Source organism: Rhinolophus sinicus, chromosome X, assembly GCF_036562045.2.
Source record: "Rhinolophus sinicus isolate RSC01 chromosome X, ASM3656204v1, whole genome shotgun sequence".
NCBI lineage: Eukaryota > Metazoa > Chordata > Mammalia > Chiroptera > Rhinolophidae > Rhinolophus > Rhinolophus sinicus.
This window is the reverse complement of record NC_133768.1, coordinates 17,757,622-17,775,705: the sequence shown is the minus strand read 5'-3', so window position 1 is coordinate 17,775,705 and position 18,084 is coordinate 17,757,622. Positions and strand designations below refer to the sequence as shown.

Genomic DNA, 18,084 nt, shown 5'->3' with positions numbered 1-18,084 from the left:
GAGAAAACTTGGGGGACTGAAAGCTTTTAATGTCATGATAACACAACATAAAGCTACTTGGATTTTCATTTCACACTCTTCCAACATAGTCTCTTGTGAGGTTTTCTTTTTGGATTCCATCTCTGATATCAGATTCTTTATGTTTAGGCCTTGATAATATTTTTAAATGTTTCAAGTTCTGAGAATACGCTTTGCAATCCTGGTTTGGTCATGGGCCTAAAGATGTGAATTTTATTCAGGCAGATGACCTCTTTGAAATTCCCATCTCTCTTCTTAAACTAGCCAGTAATAAACCTGGCTGATATCATGGCTTTACTTTTTGAGGAAAAACTCATAAAGCAATTTGAAAATGTGATCTCAGATACTCAATAGGATTAAAGTTATTAATAAAGCAAACTATAATATAAATTTATTCATGTAACAGAAGTGTTCCCAAAGAGCTGTGTTTATTTTTTAATTGAGTTATATTGTAATTGGACTAGAAAAATTTGAAATGTGATTCTTTTAACTGGATGACTTTTAATTTAAATTCTTATGAATCAAAAATTGAAGCTATAAATTTTACTAAATTTGGGTATGTGTGTGTACACATGCACATAGGCTGAGTTAAAATAAGACTATTAGAGACCCTATTCCTGAAAAGCTTCATGGCCACCATTCCTAAATAAAAACAATATTATGTGATAGAAAATTCTGATTATTCTTTTGATAATAATAGCTAATCTAAGGCTTTGTTTGAAATGTAATTCGTAATTTTTTTCAATAGATGTCTTCACAGGGCAGACATTTGACGCCCTAAGTCCAAAGCATTGTGTGAGTGTGGGCACCCACCTCAGGATTGCTCAATTTTAATACAATTAACCAGATATTGAGAAATTTCTGTCTTAACTGTATGAGCAAAGCTTCAGAGTACATCTTCCAAGTTACTTGATTTTCTAAATGTTTGTTTTTAACCTAATTTATCCTCCATCTCAGTGGGAAGGAGAAAATTTCAGTGAAATATGGGCTTAGTTTCTTGTTTGGTCCCTAACGAAATTTGTACTCGAAGAGGTTTAGTCTTTTGGAAAACTTTAGCATTAAAAAGAAATATTTGACTCCAGTTGTTTTTTCAAGTCAAAATAAAATACCTCTTGCGAAAAAGCCCAAATCATAGAGTTGAAAAACTTTTCAGTAATAATCCCTAAAGATAAACTAAAGTGCTTTGTTTTCTCTGTAATTATTTTTTGGATCATCTCATAGAGCTTAGTAAGGGGAGAATATTATGAGTTTCTCCATTAAATTTGTTTTGTTGCGCATTAATGCCTAGTGTTTTATAGGCTTGCAATTGTCTTTTTGGGGAGGTTTATACAGTTTCCAGCTGACATGTTGGTGAGCAGAAGCTAATGAACTAAACTCAGTGCACACCAACATGACTGCACTTGTTTGATTTTCTCTTATGTGCAGTTGTTTTCTCTCTCTTGCATTTTTGGCTTCCAAGGCAACTGAGGGCTAATTTTGAAGACTGCATGCGGTCACTCTTTAGCCTAAGGTTGTTGAATAATATGGTCCCACATTGGAGCTACTGGAGCAAAGAGCAGGAGAGAAGATGAAGTTGACAGCCATAGATCAAAGCCAAAGTCCATAAAAGAAACTAGAATCCAGAACACTTGAGAGATCACAGTAAGCCAGGGCTGAAAGTGGCAGCACAGGCTAGGAAGGATCGTTGGAACAGGGCAGAGAAGCGAAAACCCTATAAGGGTAGAAACAAAACAGGGAAAGCTACAGAGTCCATATAGAACTGAAGAAGGGGAGAAGAATGGAAACAAAGGAACTTTAAAAGCACAAATAAATACCAATATTAGAAATGAGCCTGTAAGAATAATACCGACATTAGGATAATATCAATAATAATAAGAAGAATACCAGTATTATTAGAATAAAACCAATATTAGAGATAAGAATGTAGGGTGTGAGATAATACACTCTAACTCTGTAACAGAAGACAGAGGAAAGTGGGCCATAAAAAGAGTGAGAGAGGGAGAGAGGGAGGGAGGGAAAAGAGAAAAAAGAGAGAAGGAAGGGAAAAGAGAATGATGACCAGTGGTATGTTATCTAAGGTAAAACTAACAATTAGCTTTGTGACAATGTGGCAATTATGGAATACATTTATTTATTCGTATTTTTATTTATATTATTCTATTTATAGAATAAATTGGGATCAGACACAGGAGACCAAAGTGCTAGTCAAGGAACTAGTAATCCTTTGTTTTATAACTATGGTCATTTCTGGCTCTCAGTTTGCTCATTTGTAAAATGGATATGAAAGAGACTGAGACTTTGGTGCATGTGTGTATATATGTGTGACAGAGAAAGCTGAAAGACTTAAACATAATTTTTGCTTCATCTATTTCAAAAATGATTTGAAGATTTCATAATATTAAAATAGACACAGATTAAGAAACTTATATGGCATAAAGACAGAGATATGAGACCACAAAGAAAGAGATAGATTCATATACCAAAGAAAATGAAAAGCAGTCTTTACTAAAGTGAACACTAAATTTAGCTCTGAGTTTTCTGGTAGTAGAAAAAAGGGCAAAACAGGATGATTTATAGAGTTTTCACAGATAAAAAGAAATGTACAAGTTCAAGTAAAGAGACCAAAAAATTTATTTAATTACCCTTTACAAACAATTTATCATATAGAGCAGAGGTCAGGAAACTGTACCCATGGGCCAAACTCTGTTCTTTGCCTCTTCTTATAAAGTTTTATTGGAATACGGTCATACCTATTTGATTACCTATTGTCCATTGACACTTTCTTGCTACAATGGTAGAGTTGAGTAGTTTGGTACAGAGACCCTATGGCCCACAAAGCCTAAAATATTTAAAGTCTGACCCTTGACAGAATTAGATTGCCATCCTCTGACACAGAACTTTCTAAAATGAGCACTGAATAAAATAATGCACATTCTGCCAAATGATGGCTGAAGAAGTTACTCAAACTTCTCTCAGGAGATTTATTAATACTATATAAATATCCAAGGTAACAATTTAACTTATAATTTAGTGAAGGCTTGGGTGTGTATGTGTGCAGTGCGTGTTACGGCAGGGCAGGGAGGCTTTTAAGACCAACATACTCTTGGATCTTCATATTCTTTCTCTCTCTTTCTCCCCCCCTTCTCCCTCCCTCCCTCCCTCGCTTACTCCCTCCTTTCCTTCTTCCCTTTTTAATGAATGTTTGGTGGAGCTCTATTTAGTGCTTAGAAAAAGTCATTTTTTTATATTTCCAGATTTATTGAGTTATAATTGATGTATAATACTGTGTAAATTTAAAGTGTACATGTTGATTTGATACACCTACATATTGCAAAATGTTTGCCACCATAGCATTAGCTAACAAACACCTCCTTTATGTTATGTAGTGACCATTTCTTTTCTTTTCTTCTTTTTTTATTTTTTTGTGAAGACATTTAAGATTTACTCTCTTAGCATCTTTCAAGTATATAATACTGTGTTATTAACTATAATCACCATACTGTGCCGTGTTTCCCCAAAAATAAGACCTAGCTGGACCATCAGCTCTAATGTGTCTTTTGGAGAAAAAATTAATATGAGACCCCGTCTTATTTTACGCATTAGAGCTGATTTTTGCTCCAAAAATGCATTAGAGCTGATGGTCTGGCTAAGTCTCATTTTAGGGGAAACACGGTATCTAACTTTAATTAGTTTCAAACTGAAACTTACTCCATCTCTGGTCTTCCTGACATGAAGTTTAAAAGTTGTCATTGTGTGAGCCACTTTGAAAAGTTTTATGTTATGTTTGAATGAATAATTAGTGATAAAGTAGTCATCTTTTAGTACCTATAGAGAAGTGAGAGAATTTGAAGAAATGATTAGTTAATGAATATCATTTGAACTTTTGGTTAACTCAAAATCTACTCATTGTAGAAACGTCTGAAAATAACTAGAAGGTAGAGCTCTCATATAAGTTAGAGGCTATACTCACATGCTCAATGCACAGATGGCAAAGGTAACATTCTCTTAGGAAAGCTCAATGGAGTCTCCCTTAGAGAGCCATTTCACTTTGTAGAAAGGAGGGCTTCAAGGGGTATTGCAAACCATTAAAAAGAAAAGAGCTTTATCAGCGACTTCATTGAATAATAATGATTATTCCTGTTTAATGCAAATGATGCAGCAGGGGGTTCTGGGAAAATAAGGTTGTCATGGTAACTGATAACACTTTTTTCCTACTGGAAGTCAAGATAGTGAAAGAGGCTAAACAAAGCCCTGTTTCCTTAGAGACTTTTCCCAAGTAAAGGAAATAGAATAAAGGAAGATCTGGCATGAACTCTGTTCTGTTGAACTCTGTTCTGCCCACAAAGATAAGACTTCTAAGGAAAGTTTGCATAATGAGCTGAGCCAGGTGGGTGAAAGTGACATCTGTCTTTTATATTATAATTGACCCAATACAGGTGGACAGATGATAACTTTGTAACCAAAGTCTGAGAAAGTACTACCCAGAAAAAAATATTCAGATTAAGTTTAAAATGAAAATTAAGTTCTTTAAGGACAACATTCAGCATTTAGCGTAAGCAGGGATTGTTTCTTTTGGAATAGGCTATGGAGTGAAAACTGAAACACAATAATTTACATGCTCTTGGAAAGTCATCTGAGCTTTCCTAACCTATATTTTCTTACCTATAAAATCAACAATTTGGGAGTGAGTTCTAATTTTCAAACATTTTTCTCAATAAAAGCCTTCAAGAAAACTAAACCTGTAAATAAATAAAATTGCAGTCTCAGGATAGAGGCTTGGCAGGAGGCTCAGGGCTTCCTTTCTCTTTGTAACAGTCTTTAAGACATTTTATAGAAAATAATTGACAGACATATGTCTAGCTTCTGCCTTCTAAACAGTCACACATGAAATGTCTTAATTGCTCTTAACAGGAACTATTCTCCATCTGGTAGCAGCTTTCTAAATGGCTCAGGAAGGAGGAATGAGGCACCAACTACCGTGTTTTCCCGAAAATAAGACCTAACTGGAAAATAAGCCCTAGCATGATTTTTCAGGATGACATCCCCTGAACATAAGCCCTAATGTGTCTTTTGGAGCAAAAATTAGTATAAGACCCGGTCTTATTATCGAGCAAACATGGTAGATCTGAATAATCAACTCTAGGGTTAGATGGGTTGACGTTTGACATAGACAATTCTGCTTTTTACTTTCTGGAAGGAGATAGCCAAATTCTAGAGATCTTGCTTTACATACCTGTCCCTATTATGTGAAAATAAATCTTGTGAAAACCTATGGTCATGCACTGCATAATGATATTTGGGTCAATGACGGACCATGTATATGACAGTGGTCCTAGAAAATTATAAGGGAGCTGAAAATTTCCTATTGCCTAGTGACATTGTAATGTCATAATGTACCACATTACTCATATATTTGTGGTGATGCTGGTATAAATAAACCTACTGCACTGCTAGTCATATAAAAGTATATAGCACATACAATTATGTAGGATACAAAATGCTTGGTAATGATAATAAATGACTATGTTACTGCCTTATGTATTTACTATACTATACTTTGTATCATTACAGTGTACTCTTTTCTACTTATTAAAAAAAAGTTTGCTGTAAAACAATATGCCATGTTATGCCTGCAGCAGCCTCATATATCATGTTTACTGGGTCTCATAATTGCATCATTTTCTCTTGTGCTTGTTTTAATCCCATGTTGTTTTGTTTATCATGGCCCCTAAGCATACAAAATCCACTGCTGATATTGCCAGTAAGAGGCCATGTCAAATGATTGACCTGGAAACAAAATGAAAGCTGATGAAGGACTACAAAGGTGGAAAATCAGTGATGGTTATTGCTCGCCAGCCAGTCATGTCCCATTCCATTATAGCTACAATCTTGAAGAACAAGAATAAAGTGATGGAAGCTGTTAAAGGAACTGTTTCATTGAAGGCAATGACACTAACAAAAATTTGAGAAGGGCCTATATCAGACACAGAGAAACTTCTAATGACCTGGATTGAAGATCAGACAACGAAGTGTATTCCTCTCAGCACCATGATGATGATGGCCAAAGCAAAATGTTTGTGTTCGATGTTGAAAGAAAAGAGTAGATCTGACTAGGATGCTGAATTTACTGCTAGCTCTGGGTCCTTAAACAATTCAAGAATCGTTATTCATTACATAATGTAAAAGTGAGTGGTGAGTCTGTGAGTGCTGATGTGAAGGCAGCTGAAGAATTTTTGGAAACTCTAGGTAAGCTGATTGTGGAGGAAATTTACTCACCAGAGCACATATTCAACATGGATGAAACCTCCCTATTCTGGACACAGATACCTAAAAGGAATTTCATCCTTAAGGAGGCCAAGTCAATGCCAGGTTTCAGGGCTTTTAAGGACATGATAACAATCTTTCTTGGGGACAATGTTGCAGGCTACAAATTGAAACCCTTTATAGTCCAGCACAGTGAGAACCCCAGAGCCTTCGAGCATATCAATAAGCACACACTGCCAGGGTACTACAGGAGCAATAAAAAATCATGGATGACCCAGCTCCTTTTCCAAGATGCCCCCCTGAACTGCTATGCCAGCAAAATGCAGAAGTACTGTTTGGAGAATAACATACCTTTCGAGTGTTTGCTTATTGTTGATAATGCTCCTGGGCATCTTTCTTTTATTGGTGATCTTCATCCCAGTATCAAAGTGCTGTTTCTCTCTCCAAACACCACCTCTTTGATCCAACCAATGGTCAAGGAGTTACAGCAGCTTTTAAGGCCTCCTGCCTGAGGAGGACCTTTGCCCAGGCTATTTCTGCACCTGAGGAAGACACTGATGTAATTCTGGAAGGATTACAACATCTATGACTGCATCAAGAGCCTTGCTTGTGCTTGGAGTAATGTCACTAAAGAGTGTATGAATAGCATCTAGAGAAGACACTCAAGAGATTCATCCATGACTTCAAAGGATTTACCAAGGATGAGGAGGTTGGAAAAATCCACAAGTCTGTGGTTGAGATGGCAAACAACCTTAACCTGGGCGGGGATGAGGATGGCATTGAGTTGCTCCGATAGGTAGTTCCTGACGAATTGACTAGTGAGGAGTTGTGGGAACTGGAACAGGACTGCATCGCTGAAGAAGAGTCGAGAAAAGGAAACTGCATGAGAAGAAAAGAAACCCCCAAAAAAAATTCCCAGTGAAGGGTGTAGCAGAAGCTTTTGCTGACCTCAACAAGCTCCTTACAAAGTTTGAAAACAGGGACCCCCAACACTGAAAGGTTTTCATCAATACAAAAGAAAGGAATGTTCATGGTGTGTTATCTGCTTACAAGCAAATCTATGATGGAAAAAAGAAACAAACCAAGCAAACCACCGTGGACATATTTCTGAAAGGAGTGACACCTCAGAAAGAGCCTGAGGCAGGCCCTTCAGGAGGTGTTCCAAAAGAAGGCGTTGTCATCATAGGAGATGACAGCTCTGTGTGTGTCATTGCCCCTGAAGACCTTCCAGTGGGAGAAGATGTGGAGATGAGAGACAGTGATATTCATGATCCTGACCCTCTGTAGACCAAGGCTAATGTGCATGTGTCTTAGTTTTTAAACAAAAGAGTTTAAAAAGTAAAAAATAAAAATAGCAATAGAAAAAAGCTTATGGAATAAGGATATTAAGAAAGGAAATATTTTTGTACAGCTGTACAATGTATTTTAAGTGTTATTACAAAAGAGTCAGAAAGTTTTAAAAATTAAAAACTTTATACAGTAAAGTGAAAAAGTTACAGTAAACTAAGGGTAATTTATTATTGAAAGAAAATATTTTAAATCAATGTAGTGTAACCTCAGTGCACAGTGTTTATAAAGTGTACAGCAGTGTACTGTGATGTCCTTCACTGTCACTCACACTCACTCGCCGAGTCACGCAGAGCAACTTCCAGTCCTGCAAGCTCCATTCATGCTAAGTGCCCTATACAGGTATGCTGTTTTTATCTTTTATATATGTACCTTTTCTATGTTCGGATACGTTTAGATACACAAATACTTACCGTGGTGTTACAGTTGCCTGTAGTATTCAGTACAGTAACATGCTGTACAGGCTTGTAGCCTAGGAGCGATACCACACAGCTTGGGTGTGCAGTAAGCTATGCCATCTAAGTTTGTGTAAGCGCACTCTGTAATGTTCTCACAATGATGAAATCACCTAATGACACATTTTCCAGAACATATCCTTGTCATTAAGCGATACACAACTGTATATTTTCCCTCTCTACAATCTGATACAATTTTTGTGAAATTAACAAAGACAAAATTAAATGCTAAATATTAAAGCTCTTTGAAGACCTAAAGAAACATTTCAAATATCAACTGCTGTCTGCAACATATTGGCTTAAAATAAGTCTAGCTCATGGGCAACACCAAGAGAATATATTGACCAAATTTAAGGCCCTGCTGCAAATTGTGTGAAATTAAATTACATGTGAGGTGATATTTACTAATTGACAAGCTATATGAATGCCTTTGGCCTCACTCTTTGTCGAATCCCCTTCTCATATCAATAGCTAGAAAACTGGTTGATGTCTATAGACCAATTCTCAGCAATTATCATACTATTTTGTAACATGGGATTGTTGGATGGATTTGAAATATTATACTATCCTTATTGTCTACATTTTCATTGAAGGTTAAGAGAAATTTCAAGAGAAACTGCTAGTCAGGTTCTTTCATTGATTGATTGATTGATTGATTGATTGATTGATTGATATGAAGTTTTTATTTAAAAAAAGAAAAAGACAAGACTTGTCAGTTATTTAGATAACTAATTCATATTTTAACTGTCCTATAATCATCATGCTCTGAGCCAATAACTTAATAATCTCAAAATCAAGATTTTTCCTTATTATCTTCAGAGTAGATGACTATTTGCACTTTTCAAAAAACATAAAAACGCACTTTAAAAATACAATTTATATTTCTTATTGAAATTTTATCTGTCTCTTTGCTCGTACATCCAAACAGAAACAAAGCACTGTGTTTGGCCTCACGTTCTTCTACAGCAAGTGCTGGAGGTACATATCTTCAATTTTTTCTCTCATTATTTTTTTCTTGAACTATCTCCAGTTAGGCCTCTGCCCTATGAATTCACCAAACTTAACTTTCTACAAGATTACCAACAAATTCTTGACCCATCTGGAGCACATTTACTTTGAGGTTTATCCATGTTGTAGCATGTATCATTCCTTTTCACTGCTGAGAAGTACTCTATTTGTATGGATAGATCACAGTGTTGTTTTTTAATTCACTCATCTGTTGATGTATGTTTGGGTCTTTTCTGTTTTGGGCCATTATAAATAAAGCTGTTATTATACAAGTCTTGGTATGGACATATGCTTTCATTTTTCTTGGGTAATACCTAGGAGGGGAATGGTTGAATCATATGATAGGTGAATGCTTAACCTATTTAAGAAACTGCTAAGCTATTTTTCAAAGTGGCCATATCATTTTACATTCCAATTATCAGTGAATGAACGTTACAGTTGTTCTATATCCTTGCCAACAGTTGGTACAGTCGGTCTTTTTAACTTTAGACTTTCTAATTGGTTTGTAGTGGCATCTCATTGTGGTTTTAATTCTCATTTTCCTCATGGCTAATGATGTTGAGTATCATTTTATGTACGTATTTACCATCCCTATGTCTTTTTTGTTGAAGTATTTATTGAAATCCTTTGTATATTCTTTTGTTATATTTGTTGGTAATATTCTTGGATTAGATTTGCTAAAGATTTGTTTAGAATTATTACAGTTATGTCCTTGATGGATATGGTCCTTAGTTTTCTTATAACATTTTGGTTGGTTTTGGTAATAGCATAACGTTGGTCTTAGTAAGAAAGTGTTCCCTTCTCTTTAATTTCTGTAAGAAGTTGTTTAGAATTGGTATTATTCCTTCCTTAACTGTTTGGTTATTCACCGTTGAAGCCATCTGATCCTGGAGTTACCTTTGTGGAAAGGATTTTAACTACAATTTCAATTTCTTTCATAGATATGAGGTTATTCAGATTACCTATTTCTTCTTCAGGGAGCTCTGGTAGTTTGTGCTGTCAAGCAACCTGTCCATTTTAATCAAAGTTTTAAAATCTATTGTTATAAAGTTGCTCACAGTATTCTATTGTCCTTTAAATTTTTCTAGAATCTGTTGGGATGCCATTCCTTCCATTCCTGACATTCATAATTTGTATTTTTTTTTCTTAGCTAGTCTGGCTAAAGGCTTATCAGTTTTATTGATCTGCTCAAAGAATTGTTTTTTGGTTTTATTGATTTTTCTCTACTATTTTCTATTTTTATTTCTTTGATTTCTACTCTGATCTTTATCACCCTGTTTCCCGAAAATAAGACCTAGCCAGACAATCAGCTCTAATGCATCTTTTGGAACAAAAATTAATATAAGACCTGGTATTACATTATATTATGTAAGACCCGGTCTTCTATTACAGTAAAATAAGACCAGGTCTTACATTAATTTTTGCTCCAAAAGATGCATTAGAGCTGATTGTCCAGCTAGGTCTTATTTTTTGGGGAAACACAGTATTTGATTTCATCTATTTATTTAGGATTTAACTTGCTCTTTTTTTCCCCCTAGTTTCTTAATGTGGACGTTAAGGTCATTGATTTGAGAACTTTCTAATATAACCATTTTGTCTTTAGAGGCATCTTTAGAAGCATCCTGCATATTTTACTATATTATGTTTTCATTTTCACCCAGTTTGAAAGACTTTTACTTCTACTTTTGGTTTAACTCTTACAATGAATGGACTATTTAGAAGTATGATACTTAGTTTCCAAATATTTGGGGACTTACCGAAATCCTTTTGTTATTGATTTCGAATTCAATTTCATAGTTGTTAGAGGATATATTTAATGTGACTTTAATCCTTTTAATGTTACTGAGACTTACTTTATGATTCAGAATATAGTCTGTCTTTGTAAACGTTCCCTATGCACTTGGATAGAATGTGTGTTTTGCTATTGTGCAGTTGAAGAAGCTCGCTCTACTTTGTCCATATCAGTGAAGCTGTCAGTCCTCATGGCCTGCTCTGCCCTGGCAGAACCTGCACGCCAGTGGAACTGGGAGGGTTGTTGGGAGTACCCCAGGCAAATGCCAGTCATATTCTCTCTACTCAATAGTTAGCTGTTTTTCAAGCATAGCTGCTTCTTGTTGCATGCCTTTGGACTATTGCCATAGTGCTGCAATGGTTGTTTTTGTCAGTTTTGTTCAGATTTCTACTTGCTCTTAGAGGAGAGGATTTGCCAAGCTCCTCACTCAGCCATAGCCAGAAGTCAGCTTTGGGCTATGGTATTATAAGCAATGAGTGGGAGTTTCGAGGCAGTCCTCCTTTACAAAATTATTTTCTCCCTCTAAAATCCAAGGTAGCTCTTCAAGTTTTCCACCAACAGCTGAGAGCAAAAGGCACCTACCTATACATGAAATGTAACTAGAGTTAGCCTATTTTGCAAAGTATGCAGAATTTTTACCTATATGCTAAGTAACTTAGCAAATATGATACAGAAATACTTAAAATATGATGAGCATGGCCTCTGTTACTAAGTCTCCACTTTGAGCAGTTAGCTTACAGTACAACTGAGATGTCAATTTGGATTTTCTCTCAGGAAACTAAAGAGATCTGTTCCCTGTAGACTGTCATGGATGGTAAATGGGGCTGTGATACAAAGGATCATTGGATAACAACCAGAACAAGGATAGAAGCAAATCAGGACATAAGATTTCCTTCAGCTCCTCATAGTAGCTTTTTCTAGCACCCAACAGGTCTGGATTGGAGTTAATATCATTTACACCACAGTGACACTTGGTAATAATTCTATTTCATATATTTATTATATCTTATATACAAATATGCCATCAAGACTGTTGATTAAATATCCCAGACACAGTGAGATTACATGTTAAACTGCAAATTTTTATCCAGTAGAGATGCAAATAATTTCTGTCTCCTGGAAAGGATAAATCTACAATAGTTTAGTGCTCTGCAGACAATTACCAGTTTTGTATTTAACCCAGCAATATTATCCTAACTTTATTTATTGAATTGCTTGCAAATAGCTCCTCAAATGTTCTTTGAATTGGTCTTAACATTTTATTGGTTCCTTCATTAATTAACATTTGAGTAAAATTTATGACATGATAGTTATAATTTAAAATTTTTGAAAATTAAACTTTCGTAATATGTTTGTATGTATGTAAATAGGGAAGGAGGGAGGGAGAGAGGGAGAGGGAACATGAGGGGGGGGAGAGGTCACATTGTTTAGTACACTGTGTGTAATTATTTGCATGTGATAAGTTCCATAATAATTTTTCTTTTTAACACCCTGGGTTAGCCAGTTGATTTGTATGCATGTGTCTTGATGACAGGGAGTAGGTGAACAGCTCCTCTTTGTAGATCAGAAGAGGGTTAACATTAGAATTCCCCAGAGAGCAATTTCAAAAACATATGTATTCATATTCTCCTTATTCCTACTCCAGTTCTACCACAGTGTTAGGGTTGGGTTCAGTTATGGGTAAGAGAAACCAAACGATGTGACTTGCCTAAATAGGAGTTTATGTATTTTTTTCTCACTGACCAAGACTTTCTGAGCTAGGCTGCCTGAGGGAAGTGCAGCTGCTCAAGGGAGTCCTTGTGACTCAGGTTCCTTTTTTATTCTTGCTCCTCCAATCTTAGAGTGAGGCTTTGTTCCACATGGTAGAAATGCATTGACACTGCCTTTACATGTTATTATTCCCCATTCCAGGCCAGACGAAGGGAGAATGGTAAAGGGCAAACTGCATGTCAGGTAGATCTGTCTCTCTTTTCAGGAAAACTATAGGTTTCCTAGGTGTCCCACCCAGTAGATTTCCACGTTTATGTCACACTAGATAGAGTCACAGTCATCTTTAGCTGTGGGAGTCTGGAGACGTGAGCAGTAATAGATACAGCACTCTCTCAATAAAATCTGTGTTCTCATCAAGGGAAATCCATTTTGGATAGACAAGTAGCTGTTACAATCACCAAGAGTGTATTTGAATCTGGCGGATGAAGCGCTTCTATATATTTTGAAAAAAAATCTCCAATTTATTCTAGTAAGTCTTCACCTTACCAAACTGTTCAGTAATGGTGTCTGAACAAAGCCCATTCTTACCTGCTAAGTTCCTATTTCATAAGACCATTCAGTACTAATCATTATTTTTACTCTTATAATTGTAAATACAAATGCTGGTGCCTTTCTAATATTTAAAATTTCATTTTCCCATTTTATTCTTTGCCTCTCCCAGTGGCCCTTTGTCTGCTGTTATATTTGACATTGCTACCTGAATTGCAAAAATTTAAATCAACGAACAGAAATCATAATTCCATTGTCAAGCTAAGATCAGTTTTTCATTAATCTGTCAGTATTTCAAAAGATATATTTAATGTTTAAGTTCTAAAATCCTTTTGTAGAGAGAATTTGTTAAAGTTTGGTTACTTATATTCAGTTTACCAGTTTTTTATTTGTCTTTTCCTATAAATACTGAGTAGATGTAAGCTCACAAAGGCAGGGATCCAATTTGTTTGTTGTTTGTATCGGTATCACCTGAGTACAACACATATGTAGAACTCGATGAATCTCTGATAAATGAATCAGTACATAACAATAGCCAGAGGAATCATTTTATGTAGTTATCATATGGATATTATCTTTTTAGCTATTAGGAAGACTTCTTTTTTGCTGAAGCTTTGCAATTACAATCATTTATTCATAAACTTTTCCTTAAATCAAACTTACGTAGTTCTTATATAGTTTCCTGGTGGCTGGGACGATTTCTTGAGAGATAAACTGATATTTCAGAAATGTAGGATGGTCTATCTTGGTCTGCTTTAGAGAGAGATGAGCACAGCTACTACCTTATTCAAGTAATACTTATGAGCAATTTGCCTTCTTATCTAATTGTGAGATTTCTTACGTTTTCTTTTCTGGAAGCAAACATTTTTCTGCAAAGCCATAAGGTTAAAAATAACCTTTCCAACCTGCGTTTGTGACTATGATATGCAATCTTAAATATCAGAATACCTCCTAAATGAAATAGTACTCTGGAAAAAAATAACTAGAGCTTTCTCAAATTGAATATAAAGAGACTTAAGGAAATAATCTATATGCTTGTTTATACCTTAATTTCCTATTTGTAATAAGTAGTATTCTCCACCTCAAGTTTTTCACTTGTGCATCGCTGGGAAAATTATCCAAAGCTTAGAAACCCCAAGTTTACCAAATCTTGGTAAAAGAGATTACGAGTGACTCAGTTCTGGGCTTGACTTTTTATTGTCTGGGCTATCTTACATCTCTGGAGGGGAAGAGGCTAATTGTAAATTTATATCCAGAAGAAATGCAAATAATACCTGTCCAATGGAACAGGTAATTCTATTGAAGAGTTGCCAGATTTAGCAAATAAAAATGCATGTAATATTTGGGACATACTTATACTAAATGAAAAATACTCTCTATTCATCTGAAAATCACATTTCACTTTGCATCCTATATTTTATCTAGTGAGCCTATCCTCAGGAGTTCCAGTTTATGGGCACGTGTTATACGGCAGTTTTGTATCTAACTGAGTAATCTCATTGTAACATTGCCGATTAATGACTACATTCTCAAATGTTCTTTGGACTGGTTTTTATCTTCTCAATGCTTCCCTAATTAATTGAGTTACAAGAATTACTAGACTCATATTCATTATATATATGCATAGGAGTCATGATTTTGTCTTTTGAAAAATTAGACTTTAACAGTTTTGTGGATCATCCACTGAGATGCCCACATAGCCACACCCTATGGTTCCAAGTAAACTGTGTTGCTGGTGAAGTGTGCCTCCTGGATAATATCAGACCGGTAAAGCATTTTCTTGGCTCTCAGCAACTGAACTTTACATTTGTTTATTCTCTATTTTTGTTTATTTATTTTGGTTTTTGCTTTCTTTGTTTTCTCTACTGATTTTTTATTTTTGTTTCTGGTTAGTGCATGGCCAATAAGTTACTCTCATTGGTGGCAGCAATAATTGGGACTTTGGTTTTTATCATTTGACCATTTGGTAATCTCTGTGAGATGAATAATGGATAATTATTTTCTGCTGGAAATACGAGTGTTTATATAAGTTGAAATCCCCAAAATAAAGAATTTGAACTTCTAATATTTTAGAAATTACTTGTTTAGAAACGTTTTAAAAGTCCAAGTTCACGTAATAAAGGTTAATCTTCTGATACATTAAACTAAATTAATAATTTTGTTTTAAAAATAAATAATAGACATGCATCTTTTCCTTGAGTTTATAGTGCATGAACATTTTATAACTTTAATAAGATTTTGATTTGTTTTTATTCATAACTTCTTAAACTTCTAATATTAGTTTAATAATCAAACAAGCTTACATACTCCTACATAATATTTAAAATTATGAAAAATATAAATTTGTGTTCAACTAAATTGTTTTATCAATCAAACTTTTTCTATTAACAATAATTATGTTTTATAGTTTGAACATAATTTTGTAGTTTAAGCATAATTTTAAATATCTTTAGTTAATTTAAACATCTGGACTAATCTTAAATTGAGTAAATTTATAGAAAATTATTAAATACTAAGACAATTTTTAAGAATGAATACTGAAAAATTGATTATAAAGCTTCTATACTTTTATTTAGAAATGTTTTCTTCTATGCTTTAGAGTAGTTATATCTTTGGGTCGTGTTGATGAACATGTTCCTTTTTGCTATTATAACTAGATGTAAACACTTGTGAGTGGCTGTAAAGAGTTGTGTTATTTGAATTTATAGGCTTCGGTAGTCTGCCGAAATGCTTGCATATGACAGAAAGACCTTAACTATCTACCCATCTTTATTTTCCTATCACTGGTTGCCAGGGTTGAGGACTCAGAGAGAGATAAATAGGCAGAATACAGGCGATTTTGTTTAGGGCACAGAAAATAGTCTATATGATATTATAATGATGGATATATATCATTATACGTTTGTCTAAACCCATAGAATGTACAACACAATTTTGCTCTTTAAAAAATATACTTTAATGGAACTAATCATTTTTTAATTGAATTGGATCTTACAGTTAATAAATTCAAACCCCTAATTCTACAAATAAGGAAAATGAATACCTTTGAGGTTTAGTACCTTTTTATAAAGTCACTAACTAGTTAGTGCTAAGTTGCAACTTAGTCATTCAGCTCTCAAGATGTTCATTTCACTTCATCCCATCATTTCAGTAGGTAATTTCAGACTGTGATAGTTCACTATTTGACCCCCAAACACGTCCATAAACAGATTTTTAAATTAAATTTGTGGGTATGGTAATCAATTGGTTTATTTTTGCTGACCATCTCTGTGAACAGGTTTAAAAATTAAAGTTAGACTTTTGAAATGATTATAGAATAAAATCTCTTGTACCATTTCAACTTTATTTTTAACTATAAAAGTATAAAAATATAAAAATTCAGGATTTGTACATAAGTTAGTCATTAATAATGCCATTTTATTTTTTCCCTAAGGGGCAAGATATCTCTGTGATACAACTGATATTAATGATTATATATAATGTAAAGACAAAAAAACTCAGTTACAAATAATGTCAACATCAGAGCTAGTTTCCAAAGCAAATGGTTTAATGGTATGATGTGGTCAAGTGCTTTCATAAAATTCTATAAAATGGATTGTAAGAATAAATCATTTCATTTGCCATTTACAGCTTAATTTAACATTGCTACCATCTTCTTGATAAATTTTGTACAGGGAAAGGAATGAAGTGTAGCTGTTTGTACATTAAGAGTATAACTATGTTTATGTTGAGCAAATAGGAATGTAGCTGATGTGTACTGGTATTCTGGTGAAATTATCTTCACTCTCACTGCAAAGAACTTTATTGAAAACTAAGAATCAAGAGAAAATTTTTATTAAAATATCAAGTTTATTCTAAGAAGAATAATATATACCTCTCTTGCTTTCATATCTCCTGAACAGGCACAGAACACTTCTAGCATCTATTAAAAATGATATCTATGATTATTGTCAGTTTACAACGAAAATATCAAATGTAGTTTCACTCTACAGACAGCAAGATAGATGCCTCTGCTTTTTCGTGTATTCCATCATTATGTTAGTGAACTATCCCTTAACATCTAATACTTAGACTGAGAACGTGTAATAGGAGTAGAAAAGGTAAAGCAATAAATAATTGAATATTAATTAATTTTATACCCGTGTGTACTCTAATATTTACAAAACAGTTTTTCAGTTTGCACTGTCTACATTACAACTGAAATATCCACAAACACAGCCACATACAAAGAGAAATAGAAGAGTGAGCATATCACTCCTGTGCCAAGTTTTGCCCTACTATTACTTCAAGATTTTAGAAGTCCTTAGCACATAACAGACAAATGAAAAAACAAAACTTCTCTAGTCCACTGTCACCAAATTTAGAGAACTCTATCGTGGAAATACTGAGCATCCCTGCAACTAAAACTACCTATTAAGTTGTGTTTAACTGAATGTTTCATAATTTTTTTCTGACTTGACACTGTCTTGTTTGGGGCAAAGCCCCTGTTTCTTGCTTCCATTTTAGGAAATGCTAACTCTGAGGTCAGCAGAGTTAACAAATTGAGTGCCTAACATCGAACTAGTTTCATCTATGAAGTCGACAAATATTTATTGAGCACCTACTATGACAAGCACTTTTTTAGAAACTGGTCATTTTGGTGAATAGGAATGTCACTTTCTGAAATTTAGAAAACAGGTAAGGAAACATTTTGTGAGGGGAGGCAAATTATGAGTTCCTCTAGGTTTTTAAATATGTGACAAAATTTAAAGTCTGCTTGACATCGTGGTCACATTTTCTACACAAACTCCGGTTTGTCATTTTCCCATTTAAAGCTTGTTGTCCAGAAGTGGAGACAGCATTAATAGAGAGTACAGTAGGACCATGCCGCCCTTATTTTTACACCGTTTATTGATACAATTTAAAGCATCATTATTCCATTTGGAATCTATTTCCCCCTCT

The 18,084-nt window shown here is 34.5% G+C and overlaps 1 long non-coding RNA gene across 1 annotated transcript in view; it reads left to right on the top strand.

The window, feature by feature from the left end:
• Nucleotides 1-18,084, top strand: part of LOC141569541 (uncharacterized) — a 742,180-nt gene that overhangs the window by 389,851 nt on the left and 334,245 nt on the right. The gene's annotated exons all lie outside the window — the stretch shown is intronic.